Source organism: Ursus maritimus, unplaced genomic scaffold (assembly GCF_017311325.1).
Source record: "Ursus maritimus isolate PB19 unplaced genomic scaffold, ASM1731132v1 scaffold_16, whole genome shotgun sequence".
NCBI classification, from domain to species: domain Eukaryota; kingdom Metazoa; phylum Chordata; class Mammalia; order Carnivora; family Ursidae; genus Ursus; species Ursus maritimus.
In genome coordinates this window covers 33818261-33842715 of record NW_024424008.1, presented here as the reverse complement: position 1 = coordinate 33842715, position 24455 = coordinate 33818261, and positions in this window count along the sequence as shown.

Sequence of the window (24455 nt, the reverse complement as noted above, 5' to 3'; positions counted from 1 at the left end):
TGACCTATGGCCCCATCCTCATCTTCAAAGCCAGCATCTTCAAACTCTTTCTCTAACCTTCTGTCTCTCCTTTCCACATTTAAAGGTTACTTTAATTACATTGGTAACAGCTGGATAATGCAGGATATTCTCCTGTAATTCTATCTGCAACCCTCTTGCTATGTAACATAATGTGCTCACACATTCGAGGGATTAGTATATGGACATCTGTTGGGAGGGCCATTATTCTGAATACACACCAAGGCCCAAGCAAAAATGAACCATCTTTCTGGGGAAAGGAAACACACATTAATATAAGGCAACTTGGGTTACCATAACTTGGAAGGTAGTAGTACCAGAGATGAAGGAGCTGTGCTGGGAAGGTGAGTGTTGGAATGTTTGAATGCTATGGTCTGAATGTTTTTTTCCCTCCAAAATTCATAGGTTTAAACATAACCCCCAAGGTGATGGTATTAGGAGGTGGGGTCTTTAGAAGGTGATTGGTTCCTAAGGCTAGAACTCTCATAAGTGAAATTAATGCCCATATTAAAGAGGTCTTAGAGAGCTCTCTGGCCCCCTTCCACCATGTAAGGTTACAAAGTCTGCTGTGTGTGAAATTGAGTTTGTTATTTAAAAAAAAAAAAAATTCTCAGGGCACCTGAGTGGCTCAGTCCGTTAAGTGTCTGCCTTCAGCTCAGGTCGTGATCCCAGGGTCCTGGGATCAATTCCCACATCGGGCTCCTCGCCCAATAGGGAGCCTGCTTCTCCCTCTGCCTGCCACTCCCCCTGCCTATGCTTGCTGTCTTTCTTTCTGACAAGTAAATAAATAAAATCTTTAAAAACAAGTCTTTCCCAGAGAGAAATGTCCAGGCTCAGAAGGCTTGTGTGTGTGTGTGTGTGTACGTGTGTGTGTGTGTGTGTACGTGTGTGTGTCTATGTGTGAACCTTTATTGCTGCATCTGCCTTTTCTCTTGGCAATTGTATCCTTCCATGATCTAGCCCTGGACTTTCCCCTTATGCTCACCATTATATGCATTGTGCATTAATAATGATAAGAGTAAAAATACAAAAAAATAAAATAATAATGATAAAAATGATTGATGCTGTGTCAGATTTCTCTGAAGGAAGAAAAGAAGCTGCTATTTCTGAAGAGAACACAGTTGGAGAACAGAAGGGCAAAATGTATATTCAAACCAATTTATTATATTTCTATTTTAAACCTTTAAGTATAATATGTATGGATTGCTTAACACTGCTGAGTGAACACTAGCAAAGAGTTTATGTATTCCTTTTTAATGACATCAAAAAATATGAGTAGCATTGTGAATATTTGAAAGATGCTTCCTGCCTATACAAATACTCAAGACAAACTTGGCATCGACTTGCTACTTTATTGTCCATTAATATCCTCCAAGGAACAAATTAATAAATGTGTATGACCTCTTATTCTGAACTTACTCATCATCAGTAGGAACTCCGACATTATCTGGATAGCCTGCTTTTAAGTTTTTTCTGGTGAATCATTGTGATTGCTTGACTTAAGTTGTTTCAAGTCTGCAGAGATACACGCGATCATTGTGCTTGTTTGTTTTCAGGATATCTTTGGAAAATAAAGTTCGGTTTTAGGGAAGCAGATTTTGCAGAGTACTGAGGGCGGCTATTTTTGTGCAGTCTCCTGCCTCACTGATGCTGGGAACAGCTGTTTGCCTTCTTTCCCATTCTATGTCTTTGTTCCCCAGCCTGCCAGAACGGGTTCCTTTCATTTTCTTAAGCAATGGAGACTATATTTTGGCTAATTGAACATAAAAAAAGAATTAAAAATAGGGGCGCCTGGGTGGCACAGCGGTTAAAGCGTCTGCCTTCGGCTCAGGGCGTGATCCCAGCGTTCTGGGATCGAACCCCACATCAGGCTCCTCCGCTGGGAGCCTGCTTCTTCCTCTCCCACTCCCCTGCTGTGTTCCCTCGCTCGCTGGCTGTCTCTATCTCTGTCAAATAAATAAAATCTTTAAAAAAAAAAAAGAATTAAAAATAATAATAATTATAATAAGGCAATGGAGAGGTCCTGCCTCCTGGCAGTGAGTTTACTGCCTGACTGGGCAGGGACTTTGGGGGTTGTTGTAGGTGAGGGGAGAGAAGGCTGGTTCCCAATTAGTATTTGTCCTCTGGTCTGTGCATTTCTCACATGAACTTGCAATTTATTCACTGTTCATTCATTCCTTTATTTCATCATCCAGGATTTGCTCTGTGCCTGCTTTGTGCCAGGTGCTGGGCTGAGGTTTGGCTCTTGACTTCTGGAATGATAAAGGGGTAGAGTTACTGTGAGGACTTTCATCTGTTCAGAAACAACTCCAGAGAACAGGAACGTTACAACCCGGAACATATTTCTCCCTCACAATAACCCTAGGAGATCAGTGATATTGTCATTTCCATTTACTGGATGAAAAGGCTGAAGTGAAATTTGCCTGTAGCGGCATCCGGGGAATAGATAAGACTCCACTTGCTGTATTTCTAGGTCCACGCTATGTTTTCGGCCTGGGGCCCCTATCCTCTCCACATTTACCTCAGTCTAAGATGATCTTCAACCACACTCCCTACACCTGGGTTTTTAATCGGGACTCTTGCCAGTTGGGAACCTTTAGTACCAAATCAATTTTCAAGTATTTGTGGAGAACCCATTCTTTCAGTCAGTAGGGCCTTTACCTGGGTTTCTCTACCTCTCCGCCTCTCACATGATGTTCAGATCCCATATCTGGTCACTGTTAAGGTGGATGTTTTCCTGTTTACTGAAAACCCTTTCAAAACGTGGTACCCAAAATGTTCTGATGGATATCAGGCATAGTGGGGCTATTAGCAGTCTTGACCTGGGCATCATTTGTTCTAAAGCCTAAGAGTGAATTTGTAAAAAGGAGCTAGTAGTTCCTGTGCCCATCTTCCTTTTCAGCTACCCCGTACCACACATACATAACACACACACACACGCACACACACACACGCACACACACACACACGGAAGAAGGATTGCTAACTTGATTAGGGTCGAGATTGCAATAGTTGTTCTGCCTTGGTTCAAATTCTGGTTTCACTACTCGGTAATCCTGTAACCTTGGGCAGGTCACTTAACCGTAACCATCTATAAAAGGAGAATGAAAGTGGAACCTGCCTCAAAGGACGATTGTGAGGACTGAAGGACATGTGTGTAAAGCACAGAGTATGCTTGCTCCCAGTGGAATGTAACAGGTCCTCTTTTAGTGGCAATCAGAGATCCATGTGATAAAAAGCATGTGACATGCTCTTCTGCCTCTTTTTTTCTGCTCCATGCACGCAGGATAAGTCATCCCTTTCTCTTGCTTTCCTTTTTTTCCATATGCATGAAGCTTGGTAAGAAATTTGAGACAGCCAACCAAAACAATTTGTTCCCTCAGTTTCCTCTCCAGTTTGGAAGATGCTATTTTGATTCTACCTGAAATCTAATTTATAGAAATGACTAAGTGACAACACGAAGAAGTCAATGCATTGAAAATAGTATTACTCAAAATTCCCAAGAGTGGAGGGCATACCACACCACACAAAAACACACAGGGAAGTATCAGGGTCAATCAGAAGGCAGAAAAAGTGAGGAGAAAGCATGCCTCAGACACTTAATTGTGACTTCCATGGGAAGGAATGCATGAGTCAAGGCAGGCAAATTTGAAGAAATTTAGGACTGAGTAGTTTAAAAATTTGACAAACCTTGGACTATAGGAATGGTCTCTAGCAGTTCTCCAGTACTTGCCCCTGGGGTGATTTAGGGCAAGCGAACCACTGTCTTTGAATGAGCTAAAGAAGTTGGTTGGGTAAATGAGTTTTGGATTGGTTACTTTGCATATGAAAGGCGTGCTAAAGACAATTTGCTTGCTATCTCTAGCAATTTGCGAACTCGGGGAGGCGTGGTTCATTCAGGATTAGCAACCTCCATAGATGGTCAAAACAACGTGAAATATAGAAAAGAACGTATGGGATTAATACGTAAGGAAAGAAAGATATGGCCAAGAAATTCATCCATTTTTGGGCTCCAGCCCATAGACCACCTAATTGTACCATTTGTCCGAATGACCCTAATACACTGTTGCTATCCAGTTTAGTGCTGGGTGAGTACATGGCCTACGGTGTTAGACTGCCTTGGTTCAGATTTCTACTCTGCCATTATTAGCTGTGTGATTTTTGATGTCAACTTTATTTCTCCATGCCTCAGTTCATCTATAAAATGGGCATATCAATAACACCTAACTCTATGGGTGTAAGGATTTAGTGGATTTCCATATGTAAAGTACTTAGAGAAGTATTGGCACAGTATCGATTGTTAACAATCTTGAAGATATCAAACAGGATCTGAGCAGAGCTCCAGTAGGGAGGAGTCAAAGTTGGCTGATAATGCAAGCTGGCCTGGTTTGAGAGCACAAAGGGGGTCCCACAGGACTAGCCAAAAGGGTCCTTGGCTTCACACAGAAGTCAAACGCAGGCTGAGAAGAAGTGAGAACAGAGTTTAGTGAAGACATAGAGAGAGTGTAGATACAGAGTGTCTGGGAGACTCAGAAAGGAAAGAAGAGTGAGTCTCATTTTTGCTTGGGTCTGGGATTTTTACTGAGGGTTGTGGTCCAATGCATGTGTCTTCTCAGGCATTCAGGAACAAAGAAAAGCATTCAGGTGTTCTCCATAAGTCACTTAAGCCCTCAAGTCAAAGGTCTTGTTGAGTCGTGGTCATGAGAACTCCACCCTGTCCCTCCTTAGCTATTATCTCTCGTACTGTAAAACTCCAAAGAAATCTTTAACTCTTGACCTTTACAAGGACACACATCTATTCTATAAGGCATGTGTAAGGCAGGGGCATAGATCCTAGCAAGAATGGAAGCAGCAAAAGGAGTAAAAAACCCAGTTTTTCATGGGGTCTCTCTAGTTTCCCTGTCTCACTGAGAGGTGGATCGCACTTAGCTATTTTCTGGGCTGTGAGAAGTCTCTGCAGCTGCCTGCACAGTCCTGGGTGAAGAGCCTGGGGAGGTCTGGAGGCAGATATGAAAGGAGAAAATGGATGGGGCTGAGGGTGGAGGCAAAGAGATTGCCAATGAATACAGCAATGATAATTTCAGAGGCTGTTCCTTAAGTTAAATGGTTGTGAGGTTTCTTTATTTCAGGGTATTCATAAGCCCTGCCATAGGGTTCCTGGAGATGTCAGGATGCTGCTTAGACAGCAGATCAGTATTTCATCAGAACTGTCGATAGTGATCATGTAAATTCCTCATAGACTTGGAGGAGGACAGTTAGCAGGATCTCACAGCAAGTGGAATCGTAACCCCGGGACTGTCTAGAGCGGCAGTATCCTCTGGGATCCTGGGGTCTTTCCTCTGTCTTGTCCAGCAGGGAGAACAGCAGAGAGAGAGGGAGAAGCAGGCTCTCCACTGAGCAGGGAGCCTGATGTGGGGCTTGATCCCGGGACCCTGGGATCATGACCTAAGCTGAAGGCTGACGCTTAACCGACTGCACCACCCAGGCGCCCCAGTACCCATTCTTAGACACCTCTCTCGGAGGAGAAATCCATCACTGTTCTCACAGAAAAGTACATCACAACTTCTCTTCCTCCAAAGTTGTTGGGAATTCATTTCTCAACATATTAGTGAGAATCTCTCACCGTCCCCTCTTCTGAATGGCAGGGCCTCTCATTCAATTTTCCATTTATGCTAATCTATTCTGGCATGCAAATAAATGCACCATCTTATCTCATAGAACACATTTCTGCCAAGAGTCACAAAGCATTATGCGGATTCATTTGCATAATAAGCTGCCAAAAATGTGGAAAACCATATATTAGTCCCTTCAACAGATATGTCAGAAGATGCCTGGAACAAGCAGAACCCTGGGTCATTATTATGGCTATCAGTCACAGAAGGTGCAGCTCCCAATGCAACACTTGGACCCAGTAGATGGCACCACATTATCCAAAATGTCTTGTCCTGAGAGTTTTTAGGGCACCTCTAATTGTCTTCTCTAGGGTCCTAGTGGGCCCCAAAGAGGGCAGGGCTGAGGAGAAGGGAGTGCATCAGCCAGATAAAAGACGCTTACAGGACACTGACCCTGAACCAGGTTCATGCATGGAGGGGAGAGGCAGCAGCGAGTGATAGAAAAGCTCAGGCTTTCCCTGGCCAGACTAAAAATGTCTTCCTTTTTATTCCTGACAGTTTATCCATATTCTGGTCAAAGGGCCAGAAATGTGTTCTTCAAAGTGTCATAAAGAACTTTGGCGAGAAAAACAGGAGACAATTGCTACTGATATGAAAAGTAAAAGCTTGGATCTCGGGGCGGTCAGGGCTGAGCTATTAATCATATGTCTCGTTGTCATTTAGAGGAAGAGAAAACAGCCAAAGAAGGAAGAGATGGTTGGTCCTTGAGCACTTACTACTTAAGCCATGTTGGTAGGTGAGAAAGAAATCAGGGGCCACACCTACCTATAACCTCTATGACTTCTGGCAACTCTACATCTAGACAGACCACCCAATCACTGACTTAGCATAAGTGTCCTGAAGTGTGTTGAGGATTTTTTCCTGTGTCTGTTGGCTGTTTGTATGTCTTCTTTGGAGAAATGTCTCTTCATGTCTTTTGCCCATTTCTTGATTGGATTACTTGTTCTTTGGGTGTTGAATTTAATAAGTTCTTTATAGATCATGAATACTAGCCTTTTATCTTATATGAAATTTGCAAATATCTTCTCCATTCTGTGGGTTGTCTTTTGGTTTTGTCTGCTGTTTCCTTTGCTGTGAAAAACCTTTTTATCTTGATGAAGTCAAATACCCAGCAGTGGAATTACTAGATTGCATGGTATTTTTATTTTTAACTTTTTGAGGAACATCCATACTGTTTTCCATAGTAGTTGCACCGATTTACATTCCCATCCAACAGTGCATGAGGACTCCCTTTACTCCACATCCTCACTAATACTTGTTATCGGTTGTCTTTTTTATACTAGTCATTCAAACAGGTGTGAGGTGATATCCCATTGTGGTTTTGATTTGCATTTCCCTGAGTATGAGTGATGTAAAGCACCCTTTCATGTGTTTGCTGGCCATTTGTATATCCTCTTTGGGAAAATGTCTATTCAGGTACTCTGCCCACCCCGCCTTTTTTTAGAGGTAGGGGAAGGGCAGAGGAAGAGGGAGAATCTTATTCTCAGTGAGGAGCCCAATGCAGGGCTTGATCTCATGACCCTGAGTTCATGACCTGAGCCAAAATCAAGAGTCAGATGTTTAAGTGACTGAGCCACCCAGGCACCCTGCCCATTTTTTTAAGCAGATTTTTTTTTTGATAATAAGTTGCATCAGTTCTTTATAAAATTTGGATATTAACCCCTTGTTGAATATATCATTTGTGAATATCTTCTCTCATTCAGTAGGTTCCCTTTTTGCTTTGGTGATGGTATCCTTTGCTGTGAAAATGCTTTTTATTTTGGTGTAGTCCCAATACTTTATTTTTGCTTTCATTTCCCTTGCCTGAGGAGACATATCCAGAAAAAAATGTCGTAAGGGTGATATCCAAGAGATTACTGCCTACATTTCATTTTAGGAGTTTATGGCTTTAGGTCTCATATTTAGGTCTTTAATCTATTTTAAGTTTATTTTTGCTTATGGTGTAAGAAAGTGATCTAGTTTTATTCTTTGGCATGTAGCTGTCCATTTTTCCCAATGTGGTTTACTAACAAGATGCACTTTTCCTCATTGTATATTCTTGTTTCCTTTGTTGTAGACTAATTGACTATATATGTGTGGGTTTAATTTTGGGCTCTCTATCATTTTCCATTGATCTATGTGTCTATATTTGCACCAGTACCATACTGTTTGGATTATTATAGCTTTGTAATACAGTTTGAAATTCAGGAATGTGACCCCTTCAGTTTTGTTCTTTCAGGAAATTACTTTCATTATGTAGGTTCTTTTATGGTTCCATACAAGTTTTAGGATTATTCCAGTCTGTGAAAGATGCTTTGCTCTAGGTATTTTGATGGGGATTGCATTGAATCTGTAGATTGCTTGGGATAGTATGGGCATTTCTGATAGTATTTATTCTTCTAATCCATGAGCATAGTATATCTTTCATTTTGTTTGTGTTATCCTTCATTTCTTTAATCAACATCTTAGTATTCAGAGCACAGGTTTTTCAGGTTCTTGGTTAAATTTATTTCTAAGTATTTTATTGTTGGTACAATTGTAAATGGGACTGTTTCCTTAATTTCTCTTTCTGCTACTTTGTTATAGACCCATAGAGACAACAAATTTTCTGTTTATTGATTTTGAATAATGTAACTTTACTGAATTCATTTCAGTTCTAATAGGGGGTTTTTTTGTGTGTAACTTTAGGGTTTTTTATATTGTATCATGTCATCAGCAAGTAGTGAGTGTTTTACTTCTCCCTTACAAATTTGGATGCATTTTATTTCTTGTTATTCCCTTACTTCTGTGACGAGGACTTCCACAGCTATGGTGAATGAAAGTGGTGAGAGTGGACATCCTCATCTTGTTCCTGATCTAAGAGGAAAAGTTTTCAGCTTTTCATCATTTAATACAATGTTAGCTGCGGGTTTTTCATATATGGCCTTTATTATGTTAAGATATGTTCCCTCTAAACCCACTTTGTTGAGTTTTTTTGTTTTATCATAAATGGGTATTGTATTCTGTGAAATGCTTTTTCTGCATCTATTGAGACGATCATATGGTTTTTATCCTTCCTTTTATTAATATGATGCATCACACGGACTGATTTGAAGGTGATGAAACACCCTTGCAGCCCTGGAATAAGGCCCACTTGATTGTGGTAAATGATCATTTCAATGCATTGTTGAATTCAATTTGCTAAAATCTTGTAGAGGACTTTTGAATCTATGCTTATCAGAGATATTTGCCTATAATTTTCTTTTTTGTAGTGTCTTTGTCCTGTTTTGGTATCAGGATAATGCTGGCCTCATAGAATGAATTAGGAGATTTTCCTTTCTCTTCTATTTTTTGTAAAGTTTTGAGAATAGGTACTAACTCTTCTTTAAATGTTTGGTGAAGACATCTGGTCCTCGAGTTTTGTTTGTTGTTTTTATTTTATTTTGACTACTGATTCAATTTTGTTACTAGTGACTGGACTGTTCAAATTTTCTATTTCTTTTGATTCAGTGTTAGAAGTTTGTGTGTTTCTAGGAATTTATCCTTGCTATTTATCCAGCTATTATTTCTTTAAATAAGTTTTTTCTTCCCCCCACCTTCTGCCTCTTCTCCTTCTGGAACCCCTATAATATAAATGTTGTTATGATTCATTTTGTTGCAGATGTCCCAATCTATCCTCATTTTTAAAATTCTTTTTTTTTTTTTCTTTTTGCTGTTCAGCTTAGGTGCTTTCTACTACCATGTCTTCCAGATTGCTGATCCATTCTTCTGCATCATTTAATCTGCTGTTGATTTTCTCTAACATATTTTAAATTTTCAGCTAGTCTTCAGTATTCATTTGTTCTTTGTTTTATTTTCTGTCTCTTTGGAGTTCTCACTAGGTTCACCCACTCTTCTCTCAAGTCCAGTGAGTATCTTTGTGACCATTACTTTGAATTCTTGATCAGGTAGATTGCTTATCTCCATTTCAGTTAGTTCTTTCTCTGTGGCTTTATCTTGTTCTTTTATTTGGAACACATTCTCTGTCTCCTTATTTTTGTCGGACTTTCTGTGTTTGTTCCCATACGTACATTGGTCAGCTACATCTCCTGCTTTTAAAAGTAGTGAGCTTACATAGAAGGTGTCCTATGATGCCTTGTAATACAAACCCCCTGGTCACCAGAACCAGAAGCTCCAAGGGTGTCCCCTGTGTGGCCTATGTATGCCCTCCTGTTGCGACTCAGCCTCAAATCTTTGGGCGCACTGATAGATAGAGCCTGTCCCCTGCATGGCTGACTGAGAAGCCCTGCTGCACCACAGCAGGTGTGCTGGTGGATGAGGTCAGCGCTCATCACATCTGTCCGCAGTGATCAGCTGCATCTGCTGCTGATGCACTGGTGGAGCAGGGTTTGCTCCTGGCACAGCTACTTGAGAGGCCCGACACAGCTACTGCAGGCACACTAGTGTGTGGGATTAGCTTTCCCATCCCTTTGAAGGGGCAGCAGTCCCAGCTGAAGCCACCTGCCCAATGTTGCGGGGCAGTAGTCACTTTGGAGGGACACCAGTCCTGACTGAAGCTACCTGCTAGGCGAGGCAGGGCAGGAGCTCTTTAGAGGGGTTGTCTGCTGAGGTAAGCAGATTGGGGGGGGGGCAGGTCTATAGGGAAGTGCCAGGGCAGGCAAGCAGTGCTAAAAAGGTAAAGGGAGAGCGTCAGAACTGATACTGCAACCATTGGTTATCTAGGTTGAAGGAGGGCAAGAAAAATGATACCTGCCAGCACTCCTGTTTCCAGAGAAAGCTCCCACTGATCCCTGACTCTCTGGCACATGTCCAAAAATTAGTCAATAAATTTTCTTCACGTATAACTCAGGTGATTTTCAAACTGCTGCTTCTGTGCTGGGTCCCCTGCCAAGGTGTGTCCGTGGGAGGTGGTAACTCAGGATCACAATACTCTACCATCTTCCTTCTCCCACATTTTCCTTCTCCTTTTTTTAAAATTAGGTCCAGTTAGCCAGCATATAGTACATCATTAGTTTTTGATGTAGTGTTCAACAATTCGTTAGTTGCGTATAATGCCCAGTACTCATCACAACACGTGCCCTTCTTTAATACCCATCAGTTCATCCATCAATGGACATGTAGGTTGTTTCTATTTCTTGGCTACTGTAAATAATGCTGCAATGAATATGGGGGTGCAGATATCTTTTTGAATTGGTATTTTCATCTTCATCAAATACTCAGAAGTGGAATTACTGGATCATGTGGTAATTACATTTTTCATTTTTGAGTTGTTTTAAGTATAGTCAACACCCTTTCATTTGGGTGAGATGCTGTTTCCCAATGCCTACAGAGCAAGTATCAAAAGCAATTTTTAAAGTGGAATTACCTCACTCTAAATTCTATATTTATAGATTAGTTTTAAATTTGGTTTCACCAAAACTAACCAAGTAAGAAATGGTATAAAATTCACTGAAGCTGATTGTCCACTAGGATAGAGTATCTCTCCTTGGCTGTATTTTGCTTGGGGAAGGGAAGGGATCATGTGTCTCTTGAGGCCAATAAATTACAAGGACATCCTTCTCTAAACAGTACAGGAAACATAATGTTTTGATACTTTATAGTAAGCCTGCTCACCACACCCTTTTTCTTCAAAAGAGGACGACAAGAATGACCAGGATAACGGTCCTCGGGTCCGTCAATCTTCCCAAATTTATTGCAGTTTAGTGCTCCTTAAATCTTTTGGCAGTAAAAGTCCTGAGAATGTCTTTTAATATTTTATGCATCTTAATTCCAGTTTTATGTATTTAGTTCTAGGGACTTTTATTCTATTCTGAAATATGTAAGCTACCCTCAGATATTTTGTTCCAACATAAAGAAGCTTTTATAAAATATTCTAATAGCATTCTTATTTATAAAAATAGACTCCATTTACTGTTTACCAAGCCTCCTTCATCTGTAGACATATGGTCATGCTACGCTATCACTAGGATGGCATAGTACCACCGGCCTCCCTTTGGGATTGTCTGGTTCTTTGTGATGCTGGTGATCTCTGCTGATGTGGTAGTTTTCTGGTGTCTATGAATTTGGCTTGGATATATTTTCTTAGTGTTGTCTTACCCTAAAGGGAGGCGAGATTTAAAAGCTAGATCAAGTGGCTTTGGTTGCCACTCTAAGAAGTCTGAATTTTAAGTTTAATGAGAAAACTTTGATGGATAATAACAACAAAGTCTGATTGCTCCTTTAGGAAGAAAACTCAGCTAAGTCAGAGATGGTCTATACGGGAGCACCAGTGGAGGCAGAGGCCAGTTAGGGGGCTGATGCAGAAGTCTAGATGAGAAATTATTGCGGCTAAGATTAGAACACTGGTGAAGCAGCTGGAGTCAAGCTATATTTTGATTGCAGAGCCAGTAGAATTTACTGGTGGATTGGATGCAAGTGTGAAAGAAAACAAAGAGTGAAGGCCCAGGGGTGCACCCAGAATCTACAAGGAAGCCATTAAAACCATTGCCAAAGGTGGGAGAACACCTTGGCTCTCAACTGAGTTTAAGGATAAGAATAGGAAGAAATGATAAAATCAGAGGGTAGCAACCTCAAAAAAGCATACACAGAAGAATAATGGTGCAGAGCAAAGGTTCATCCTTCTTCTCTGACCCCATGAGTCACCATGGGACTCATTTCTACTCATTTCTACTTCTACCACATGGAAAGCTGTCTGATTTTAGGGAACGGGTATCATCAAGTGAAAACAGGTATCAGGTAAGATGGAGTAGAGAAAGGGTTAGAAGGGAGATCAAAAATCTAGAGAGATTTATTCATAATTGGATGATACTGAAGGTACACGAGGATAGAGGCTGATAAATGAGGCTGGATGATGACAGTGTTGCAAGAAAAAGTGTAAGGACCTCCCATCTTAACATTATTAGGTAAAAGCTGTTGTGGAAAATGGGCTGAAGGCACATATTAATGATAAGGGATAAGAAATGCTGAGCAGGAAAATTTACGTACTTACCAGTGCCAAGCTTCTGTCTGGAATGTTAGCATCATGGTTACACACATCCTGTGTTGATGGAAGGGCCTGGGTGGGGGCCCTGTCTCTGTTTTACACTTTAACTTGGTGGGCCTTTCCTAATGTCTACCTTTACTGTTGAGTAGAGTAATTGTGACATCAGAAGAAAATCATCCAATCATGGTTTTCTGCTTTTCTTCTAAAATTTCTTCCCACATTTTTTATTCTTTTACCTTTTTCTCACTATCTATATATTCTTCTAACTTCTCACTTGCCTTAAAGGTTATAGCATGCTGTATAATGTACTAACATCGTAACATTTTATTTTAAGTTTGAAACGGATTTTTGGCAGTTTTTGCACCCAGGATTTTAAAAATGCTCCACTGGGATGTATCTCCTGTCACGAATCACAGCCATCATGATATCAACCGTTCACTTTTTTTTTTTTTTAATGAACTTTGCTATCTGGATAACTAGATCATCCTGTCACCTGTGACGTCATTAATGGCATAGTGTCCATAGCTGTACAGTGAATGTCTGGGTGATCCCTCTCATATGAAAGATGAGGCAACATCTTCAGACAAAGCATGAAATTTGTGGCATGGCTAAATACTGTTCCTTCTCTATTAAATCTTAATTATTGGTATGTTAAGGAATTTACATATACCACCTTATTAGTACATATCACACTTTGTTTTCAAATCCTACCGTGACTCATTTGATGGGATTTGAACTTCGAAGTTATAAGATTAGCTCTTTTAGAATGTGAGAAGAGGGAGGGGAGGAAAGATTACATAAGAGCAATTTAACCTAATAATGAATTTGTGTCTGTATTAACAAAAAGCCAAAGACTTGCTGAACCAGCTAACCAGACTTTTCTTACAATGGATTGGCAAGATAAAGACGGCAGATGCCACCTACTGAGGCAGCGACGACATTCAGAGTTAAGGTAAGACTGCTTTTTCTTAGAAGTCTTCACATTTAATTACATATTCAATATTTGCCTTCTCCTCGTATTATAGGCTTTCTAAAAGCAAGCATCATATATATCCTCAGGATTTTTCACAATGTCTGGCATGCGAGGGCAACCCTCTCGTGTCCCCTCCCTACTCAGGAGCTTTGCTATCACTCAATAAACTTGCTTTGCTGCAAAAAAAAAAAAAAAAAAAAAAAAAATCTGGCATGCTATAACCTTTCAGTAAATATTGGTTGAATAAATAATTTTCATTTGGGAAGATGATAATCAAGTTGGGAAATCGTGCTGATTAATATGTTGATGCCTTCTAGTAGTCAAACTTCAGGTAGCTGAAAAATTGAGATAAGAGTATGAAAACAAATTTCTCAAATAAGTCCTTTATATTTTATATTTTATTTTATTTTATTTTATTTTATTTTATTTTTTATTTTGAGCATGGAGCCCAACACAGGACTTAAACTCACAACCCTGAGATTAAGACCTGAGCTGAGAGCAAGAGTCAGACGCTTAACCAAATAAACCATGCAGGCACCCCTCAAATAAATCCTTTTAATCACTAGTTCCTACCTTCTCTTTCTCCATATAGAGGTGAGACAGCTGTGGTCAATAGCCAGTGGTCCCATGGATGGCAGATAGAAAAAGCCAAGGGTCTAGAGATAAATGATATCATAGATCCTCGAAGGGTATGTGTAGCATATTTTTGTGTATACTGATACATAGAATGTTTGATATTGTTTGTGACCTAGAGAAGACCCTTGTCACCCTACTGTTAAAGCAGAAACTGGATATTTATTAAAATTCCAATATTTTTTAATAAAAACAATTATGGATGTTCTAGGAAAAATGTTTCTTAAACTCCGAGAAGTATAGTTACTTGATGGGCTATTCTGTTTGTATAACTTCATTCTAGTTGGCTATATAGGCAGCTGCTGTGGCAGGAGGGACTGCTTTTGTTACGAAAATATCTTTTTGAAGGTGTTCATCTCTAAAATAGAAAATGCTGGAGTCATCAGTTAAGGTATGGTAAAGGACTGCAAGAGCTGGGCTCTTTCACATTAGGGCTTTTTAGCAATATAGACGTATTTTAAAAATCTTTGTTATTGAAGTATAATTGACATACAGTGTTATGTTAGTTACAGGTAAGCAACATATTTATTCAGTGATTCTCTATATTACTCAGTGCTCACTACAGTAAGTGTGGTCACCACCTGTTACCATACAGTGTTATTACAATGCTGACCATATGCCCTATGCTGCACTTTTCATCTCTCTGACTTATTTTATAGCTGGAAATTTGTACCTCTTAATCTCCTTCACCTATTTTGCCCATGCACCTACTCACCTCCTCTCTGGCAACCATCGCTTTGCTCTCTGTATTTTAGACTGTTTATTTGTTTTGTTTTTTCAGATTTCACATGTAAGTGAAATCATATGTTATTTGTCCTTCTCTGACTTATTTCACTTAGCATAATACCCTCTAAATACATCCATGTTATCACAAATGACAAATTCTTTCTATGGCTGAGTAATATTTCATGGTGTATATATACCACATTTTAATCCATACATCTATGGATGGACATGGGTTGCTTGCATATCTTGGCTATTGTAAATAATGCTACAGTAAGCATAGGGGTGCATGTATCTTTTCAAATTAGTATTTGAGTTTTCTTTGGGAAATATCCAGCAATGAAATTACTGGATCATATGGTATTTCTATTTTTAATTTTTTGTGAACCCCCCCCCATACTGTTTTCCATAGTGGCTGCACCAATTTATATTCCCACCAACAGTGCATGAAGGTTCCCTTTTCTTGTCAACACTTGTTATTTTCTGTGTTTTTTATTTTAGCCATGCTGACAAGTGTGAGGTGATATCTCATTACAGTTTTGATTTCCATTTCCCCAATGATAAGTGATGTTGAGCATCTTTTCATGTGTCTGTTGGCCATCTGTATGTTGTCTTTGGAAAAACGTCTATTCGGGTCCTCTGCCCATTTTTTAATCAGATTATTTGTCGGGTTTTGGTATTGAATTACATCTATTTTGAGATCAATTAGCCAACTAAAGATAATTTGATTCAAAGTTAAATCTAGGGATTCTGCCAAAGTTCCAAGGGAAAATCTATTAGATATACCTATCAGCAATTACAGTTACTAAGCATGAATTTAGACTCCTCTGGCAACTTGTTAGGACCAAAGAGAGGTGCCTTAACTAAGATCATCAAGGCCTCAGCCAATGCAATAAAGATGGGGAGTATAACTGTAGATGTGCTATCCCCTTCATGATTTACTTAGTAGACATGTTTGTTTTGGCTGCAAAATTGCTTTTGGTTGGATACAAGGAATTCAGTCATGAATTGCTAAAGATTTTCTTTAGGATGAAAGGGATGGATGCAGGAGTCCTAAAACAAAGACCACCATTTTACAAATGTTCTAAACACTTTTTTTTTTTTAAGATTTTATTTTATTTATTTTAGAGCGAGAGAGCGCATGTGTGCATGCACAAGCTGGGGAAGGGGCAGAGGGAGAGCGAGAGAATCTCAAGCACAATCCACACTGAGTGTGGAGCCTGCTGCGGGGCTTGATCTCACAGCCCCGAGACCAAGAGCTGAGCCAACATCCAGAGTCCGATGCTTAACTGACTGAGCCACCCAGGCACCCCTCCTTCTAGACACTTTTAAAGAGAATGCTCAATAACTGATAAGAAGGGGAGGACAGGTAGGATGACGTTTGTTGAGAACCTACCATCCATTATGGGGCTAGGCACTTAAAGTGGTTAATCTTATTAATTTGAACCTACAATATTTTAGTCAGGTAGGGGGAAAACTTCAGTACAGAAGAAGAAACTGAGCATTACAGGAATTTGGAGTCTTGCTCAGGAAGGGATTGACAAAACAACTCAATCCTATCGATCGTTGATGTTGATGCATTAGGTTAGGGAACTCGTGTTCTGGCGGAGCAGCCAGGATCAGAAATGCTTCCCAAGTGTGACCAGTTAGGAATTAGGACAGAATTTGGCAACAGGGCAGTCAGCGGGGCAGAAGAATCAATACTTAAATGCACGTTGCTGCTGAAATTCGGCAATTACTGGGATGGGGGTGGCAAAGAGACAATTAAATAGTGTGAAAATTAATGAAGGGAAAGTTCCCTAAAGTAGAGTGGGGAGGACAGCAGGGGGAGCTCTCACACAGTATCAGTCATCGCCAATTGCAGACCTTAAACAGGAACAGCTGTACTTTGCTAGCCCTACTAATTTACAATCCCAGCGAGAATGAAAAAGTTCACAACCCGTCCCAATAGCCCAGCCAATGAGATACTGTCACAGTCAGCCAATGAAAAGCCACTGGACTTCAAACTCCCAGTTTACTCCAACAGACTTTTTGTTTGTAACAGCAATTGGTCTCCCTACGCCTTTGCCCGCCCCCATAAAAGAACATTCTTCTCCTTTGTTTCCTGGTAGCTTATATGTCCTGAATTGGAATTCTCTGCAATTCCCGAATCAACCCATTTTTGCTAGCGAAATAACCGACAGCTTAGTTTTTAAGGTTAATATTACTTGGTGGGGAGATATGGGATCCCGAGAAGACTCTTCCCCCCCAACAACTCCAAGACTGGTGAGCAAACAGGTGCCAGACCCCAAAGAGCCAATTGAGCTCACTGCTTTCTTGCAGACCCTGGAGTTTGAGGGTAAGTTTTCTCCTGGGTTTGATCACTGCTCTCTTTGTGTTTGTGTCCATCTCTACAGGCTTTATTTGGGATCTATTGTAAGGCCTCGCCCTTTCTGAGAGTACTTGTTCAGCTTTTGGTCTGACTCTTTGGAACCAGAATGTGACTGTTGGAATTGTGCTGGCCTTTGGAGAGCCTCCTCTTTAGAACCCGGATGTTCCTATTGGCACTGTGTTGTTCAGGACTTTTATCTTCTTCGCTCTAGAGAACACCTCTAAAAATGGGATCTTAGCCATCAAAATGCTTTGAGGGGGTCCTTCCTTCTGACACCCCCCCACACAGGGGTTTTATGTTTAAAAACAGAAGTCCCTACTCATGTGCATTTCTAATTAAATGGGCCAACTTAATCACAAGTTATTTAGAACTTTAATGGTCATTATAAGGAACTTCTGATTAACTCAGAAAGCCCCAGCCAAACAAAACAATACAAAACAAAAAAAACGGAATGGGATGTCTCTTTAATTGGTACCTTGAGGCTTCCAAGTGTTTTTAGGATTCTAAATTTGCTTCTTTTGAAATATCTAAATTAACTGGGGCAAACAATGAATCGAAAAGCCTTCTGAGGACTTTTTTCCCCCTCCCCCTCCTTTGTCTCCAGACACGTGGCCTCTACCTTGTGCACAGGCCCTTTCTCCAGTGCTGTTCTCCTCTGTTCCTTTGTGCCGGCCTTTCCTCCTGGATATGCCCCCTCCCCATTCTGATCCTTTGGTTGAACTTCATTTTTCCTCTGAATCTCTTACCAGTACTTCCTCTCCTGAATGTATTAAAATCTACCCTATAAATTTAAGTCTTCTAAGGATCTAAATAAACCTCAAATGTCTTACGTTCTCTGGACTAAGGGTGAATTTTGAGCCATGGTTTCCTAAACTGATGGAGGACCCCGTTAGGTTTGCTGAAGGATTTAGCATAGTTATTCAAATGCATGACCTGGCTTCTCGGATTTATACCCATCCACATGCCTGTTGGTGAGGGCCAGGTCAAATACTGGATAAAATTAGCTCAATGGGAACATCCTGAAAGGGATTTGGAGAAATAAACCCTCATTTTTGCCAAAAGGCTTGAACACTCACTGGAAATGTCCACCAAGCAATTAGAGTAGCTTTTCCTAAGCCTGTCAATTGGAACAGAATTCATGTTTGTACACAAAAGCCTGGTGAAACTGTTCCTGTTACAGTCAACCGCAAATTGTCTTTAAAGGAGATTCTGGTGTTTGTTTAGATGTTGAATTCACCTGGGTAGCATTTAATTCTGTTTATTAATGGACTGAAAGAGGCTTTTTCTCTTTGAGTTAAAAGGACTATGACGGAATGGGAAACTATGTCCACTCCAGATTTAGTCAATTTGGCAAACTAGCTTACTCATATCCCAGATAAGTCACCTATAAGAAAGATGACCACAATTCTCAATTTTCAGTTCTGGAAAATGAAGGCTTCTCTACAGAACCAAAAATCCTAGTTTCTGCCATTATGGCAAAGGCCCAGGACATTGGAAAAAATAACTGTTAGAAATTGAAGCATTCCAGGTGCCATTAGCCCCCTAGCCAGCCTTTCCAGTGTCTTCCTAATTCCTAATAATGGTGCTCAGAGGAACTACAAGGGGCTCTTCCCAATCCTCCCTCTTAATCTGCTTGGAAAAACCACTCTTCAGTTTGGGGATGAATCTCTGTCTTTGTCCTTATTGACACTGGAGTGACCCCCTCAGTGCTAACCCCACAGCTCTAAAGCAGCCTGTCTCAGTACTAAAACTGTTTAATAAACCTCAGCTCTAAAGCAGCCCGTCTCAGTACTAAAACTGTCTTTAATAAACCTCAGCAGGTTCCTGTCTGTCTGTCTGTCTGTCTCTCCTTTTGTCTAGGCCCTTTGTGAGATACACACTCTTCTCCTTAGTCCAACCCCTTATTCATTTATTGGGCCAAGATTTCTTAGAAAATAATCATACTGGAATTTTTCCCCCACAAGGAGGAAATAATTCTGGAATTTGACAGTAATAATCTAAATAGCCAAGCAGGGAAATTAAATCACTCTTGGATAGCTCTTATTTGCTCTGTTTCTGGTATCACTATAGCTGAGTCTGGAGACAGTGATCTTTTGTGCTACCATCCTCTATGGGCAAACTCTTCAAATTATATTGGCAGAATCCACAGTGCATTTCCCATCAAGATTCAAATAGATACATCAGAACTTCTCCTCAGAATTAATAAAGCTTTACGTATCAATTTTAATAAATTAACCTACATGTAAAGGAGCCCTCTAAGGCATCAGTCCCATAATATAAGATTGCAAGGCTCAGGGCCTCATTATCCCCTGCGCTAGTCCCTGTAATATCCCTATCTTACCTGTGAGAGAACCTAATGGCACAGGATGGAGGTTTGTCCAGGACCTCTGAACAATAAATAACATTGTTACCCCTTGGCACCCTGTTATCCTAACCCCCATACCCTACTGACACTCATTCCCACAGAAAGCAAATTTTTCACTATAATTATAGTGCATTTTGTAGTATTCCTGTGAAGAAGGATAGCCAATATCTTTTTGCTTTCACTTGGGAAGAATGGAAATACACCCGGACAATAATGCCCCAGGGTTACACCCAGGCTTTTCACAAAACTCAAAAGCTATTCGTTATAATGATGATTTGCCTCTCTGCTCCCCTTCTCAAACCTCTTCACAGGAAGACAGCAACCACCTGTTAAAACTTCTGGCCTTAAAGGGGCAGAAAGACTCAAAAGAAAAAACACAGTTTGCTCAAACTCGGGTTCAATACTTAGAGTATCTGATCTCACAACAAGGACTACATTTGGATGCAGGTAGGCTTCATGGCATCCTGAACTTCCCCAAACCTAAAACTAAGTGCTGTTTATGACGTTTTCTTGGACTCGCTGTCTACTGTTGAAATTGGATTCCAAACTTCCCTCTTAAGCCTCAACTTCCATATGTTTTATTTGAAAATGACCCTATTTGGAAAGATCGTGATGACATAGCTTTTGGGACCTTAAAGAAAAGCCTAATAAAACTCCCTGTCCTCAGACTTCCTAATTATCAACTACCCTTTTTCCTCATTGTATGTGAGGGGGAAGGGAATGCCCTTGGAGTACTCACCCAAAAATAGGGGAACATCATAGGGCATTATAACCAACAGTTGGACCCTGTAGCATGGGGATAACCCCCTTGCCTTAAAGTCATTCCTGTCACTGCCCTTTTGGTTAAGGCCATTCTGGAGAAATAATCACAGGACCTTCTTGAACCGTCCTGTGTCCCATGTAGCAGAAGCGCCCCTCCCCCATTCTCATTACACTCAACACTAAAGTCAGTTGCCTTGCCTCCTAGGCCATCGCCCTCTAACTGCTCCTCACACAACTCTTTTCCCTGTAGTGACTTTAGCCCTGCTATTATCCTGTCCTTGATGGATGAAATCCCTCATGACTGCTTAATGCTGACAGATAACTTTTTGACTTCCTGTGACAATTTATAGGAAACTCCTCTAACCAATGCAGATTTTTCATGGTTTAATAATGGTTCCTACTTGAAGGATGAAAATGGTAAACATTGTGTTGGGTATGCGATCGCCACTCCTTTGGAAGTCACTGAGTCCATACCTTCGCCTGTGGCTGTCTTGGTCTAGCAGGTTTAGTTACATGCCTTACTTGGGATTGCACCTTAGCCAAGGGTAGAGCCACAAACATTTATACCAGTAAGTCGGTATGCCTTTGGAGTAGCTCAGGCCTTTAGAAGTGCTATGGAAATAATGAAGTTTCTTTACCTACAATGGGAATAAAATTAAAAAATGGCTCCAATGTCCCAAATGTATTAAATGCCATAGTTTCGCAGGCAGCTCTGGCTATTACTAAGCTACCTGGGCCTTCCAGACTCAATTCCTAGAGTCCAAAGGAAACCACCTTACTGATAGTTCCAACAAAACGCCATTCTCAAGGAAACCAAGACCCAAACCTGTTATGGTTGTCTCTCAAATGATGAATCGGAAAAAATGACAAAAGATATCCAATAATTAGCCCTGGAGAGAGAAAAATATTAGAAATTGAATAATTATTGGTTTTATTAAAACACCAAACAGATAACCCTGGTTTAGACCCAGCAATCCTGCCTTGCTAGAAGTCCTAGAATTCCTGCTACTTACCATTTTACATGCATTAAACCGTTGGCGTACTGACAAAATAATAGTGTTTGGGAATGTTAATGGGGAAATATTAAGGCTGCAAAAGTGCCTACCTTGCTTGTCCCACCTGTCCAACGTATAATCCAAAAAATCCTGTTCACACACGTGGACTTCATACAGCTTCCTGTCTCATGGATATAAATGTTTTAATTATTATGGTTTGTTTTCTCACTGGACCAAAGCTTTTTCCTTGTAGACAGACCAATGCTTATTCTGTGGCTTACATTCTGTTAGAAAAGATTATCCCTGGGGTGCCTGGGTGGCTCAGTCAGTTAAGCATCTGCCTTCAGCTCAGGTCATGATCCCAAGGTCCTGGATGGAGCCCCACATTGGGCTCCCTACTCAGCAGGGAGTCTGCTTCTCCCTCTGCCCCCCTCCCCCCGCTTATGCTCTCTCTGTCTCTCTCAAATAAAATCTCTTAAAAAAAAAAAAATAGAAAAGATTATCCCTCCCTGGGGAACCCCTCCTGAACTTCATAGTGACTGGAGAGCTCATTTTACCAGTAAGGTGCTTCAACAGGTCTGTGCTGTTTGGCCAGTTTTACAACTCTGCTTGTGCATACCATCTTCAATCCTCAGGGTTAGTCAGTTGCACTAACAGCACTAATTGACAAAATTTGTACAGACCCTCCAAATACCTTGGCTGAAAGCATTGCTGTTGGTCTTCCAAATTTCAGATCCACCCCCTTGGGGATTCCTAGACCTTCGCCCTTTGAGACGATCACAGGATGTCGTAAGCACTTGGCCCCTGCCTCCTCTGACTCAGAGTTGATAGAACAGGATCTGCTTTAACATTGTAAAGGCCTAGTTGTTTCTACTGGAAACAACCGTGTTCTGGTAGAGCAATCTTTTCACCATGTACTCAAATAGATGGGAGGTAGACCTCAAGTACTCTGCAACCTACAGATTTCATCTATTGGAATAGACACTTCCAGTGAGACTCTTACCAACCTCACGGGAAAGACCCTTATCAGGAACTGCTAACCAACTCTGGGGCCACCAAACTCCAGGGAATATTCTTGGGTTCACGTGACACATCTAAAGAAAGCTACAAACCCTGACTGGGCCCTGCACACCATCTGGTGACCTGAAAGTGAAGATTTCCTGGAATTGAAGCAGATGACAACTAATGAGACAGCTTTCCCACGATGTCCGGACCAGGCCTATGTCCCTTTTTCTCACCATTCGCTGCTGCTTTCTCTTTTATGAAAGAAAATACTCTGTATTTGCCAAGCTATTGCAAAAGGGGGAAATGTCTTCTTTTGACTATGGCCTTTTAGAAACAGCCTTCTCATGATCCTGTGAGCTTTCTCTGAAGGGTGAGAAGGTCAGAATTCACAAATTCTTTCATCTGAACTACAGTCTGATTGCTGAGTCTTACCTAAATTCGTGGTTTCTGAATTTACAATCTTTACATCAATATTATTGATAACACATTTGCTTCGACACAGTTCTCTTGAGATCATGCCATGTCAAACCTCTTTGAAGTGTTGCTGTTTTGCAGCAAGTTCATCAGCTACTGCTTCATGTTTATACCTGCACCGCACCTTCCGACACGCACTCCGGTGACTCTTTCCGTGTGCTCTTGCGGTTCCCACTCGTGGGCTTCCATGGTTGCTTTAAGCGAAGACTTCAGGAAACATACATGACTGCAGGTTTCCTTTCATAAGAAGAGCCTTTTTCCCCTAAGTTGGAATAGTGCCAATAAACATGTTCATTGGCTGCTTTCTGACCTAGGGTCCCAGTTGACCTCTATTCTACAATTTGAAACTGTCATGTTACTGCTTTTGCTTTGTATAATTATTTTCAGGTGTTGTATTTTGTTCCCTGTCAAACTTTTGTAAAAACAATGTACTCAGAAAGGTGATGCTGGTGGCTCAGTACCTGGAGATGATTTCCAGTGTTTATGACCTTGAGAAGATATGGACTTGAGATGGAAAGTTCCTGGGATTCCTCTCTCTAAACTGTTCCCTGTTACCATAATGTGGCCTGAAGTGGAACCTGGGACATGACAACTATGAAAGGTCCTTCCTGGACACAAGGGACAAAACCATGAAGTATGGAAAACCTGAGTCTTGATCAGTGCAGCAGCCCCTGGCCGAGAGCTTATGCTAAGGGTATAATAGGAAAACATGTTTGTGACCTTGCAGGTTTTTGCGTAAAGGTCAGAGCACAACAGTTGGGAACACCCGGCTCGCTCAGGGTGGAATGCTGCGCTCAGATAATGAGCAGCCAGAAGACTGCCCCGACCGAACCTTGATTACTCTTGACAATAGCCCGGGGGTGGGGAGGGGGAGTCCATAGAAACATGTTTAAGAATAAGCCTCACTTGCTGAACGTGACATCATCTAATCCGTGACCTTTCCCCTGAAGTACTACTATTCACTAGGTTGTACTACAGATCATCCCCTTGATTGTCTTTGATTGTTTATCGCCAATAAACACGCGAGGTTGCAGCTGTTTGGGGAGATCGCAGTCTTAGGCGGTGGCGCACCTGGCGGTCGTCCCCTGCACCCACCCTCTCTTTTGCAAGCTCATCTGTATGCCTTGTCCTCCCAGATCAACGCCGCGGCTCCGCGGGCTGTGTCGGGGCAGATCAGTGATGCTTTTGAGGAAAGATTTTGATCAAAGGGAGGAAATGTAAATATTAAAGGTAAACTTCAGTAAAATGGAGTGGGGAGGCCAGAAGAAGGAAGCTCTCCCATCCTACCACTCACCACCAATTGCAGATGCCATCAGGAAGAGATGGACCTTGGAAGTAGATATCACTTTATTCCCCAGCAGGAGGAAGAAAGGTTTTCTCCTCCCTCAGCAACAGCTCCGCCAATGAGACACTGTCATAACTCGGTCAATGAAAGGCCGCTATTCTTTAAACTCCTAGTTTACTCCAGTGGACTTTTTGTTTACAACAGCTCTACCAAATACCCCCAGCTTTCTGCTGTGAAAG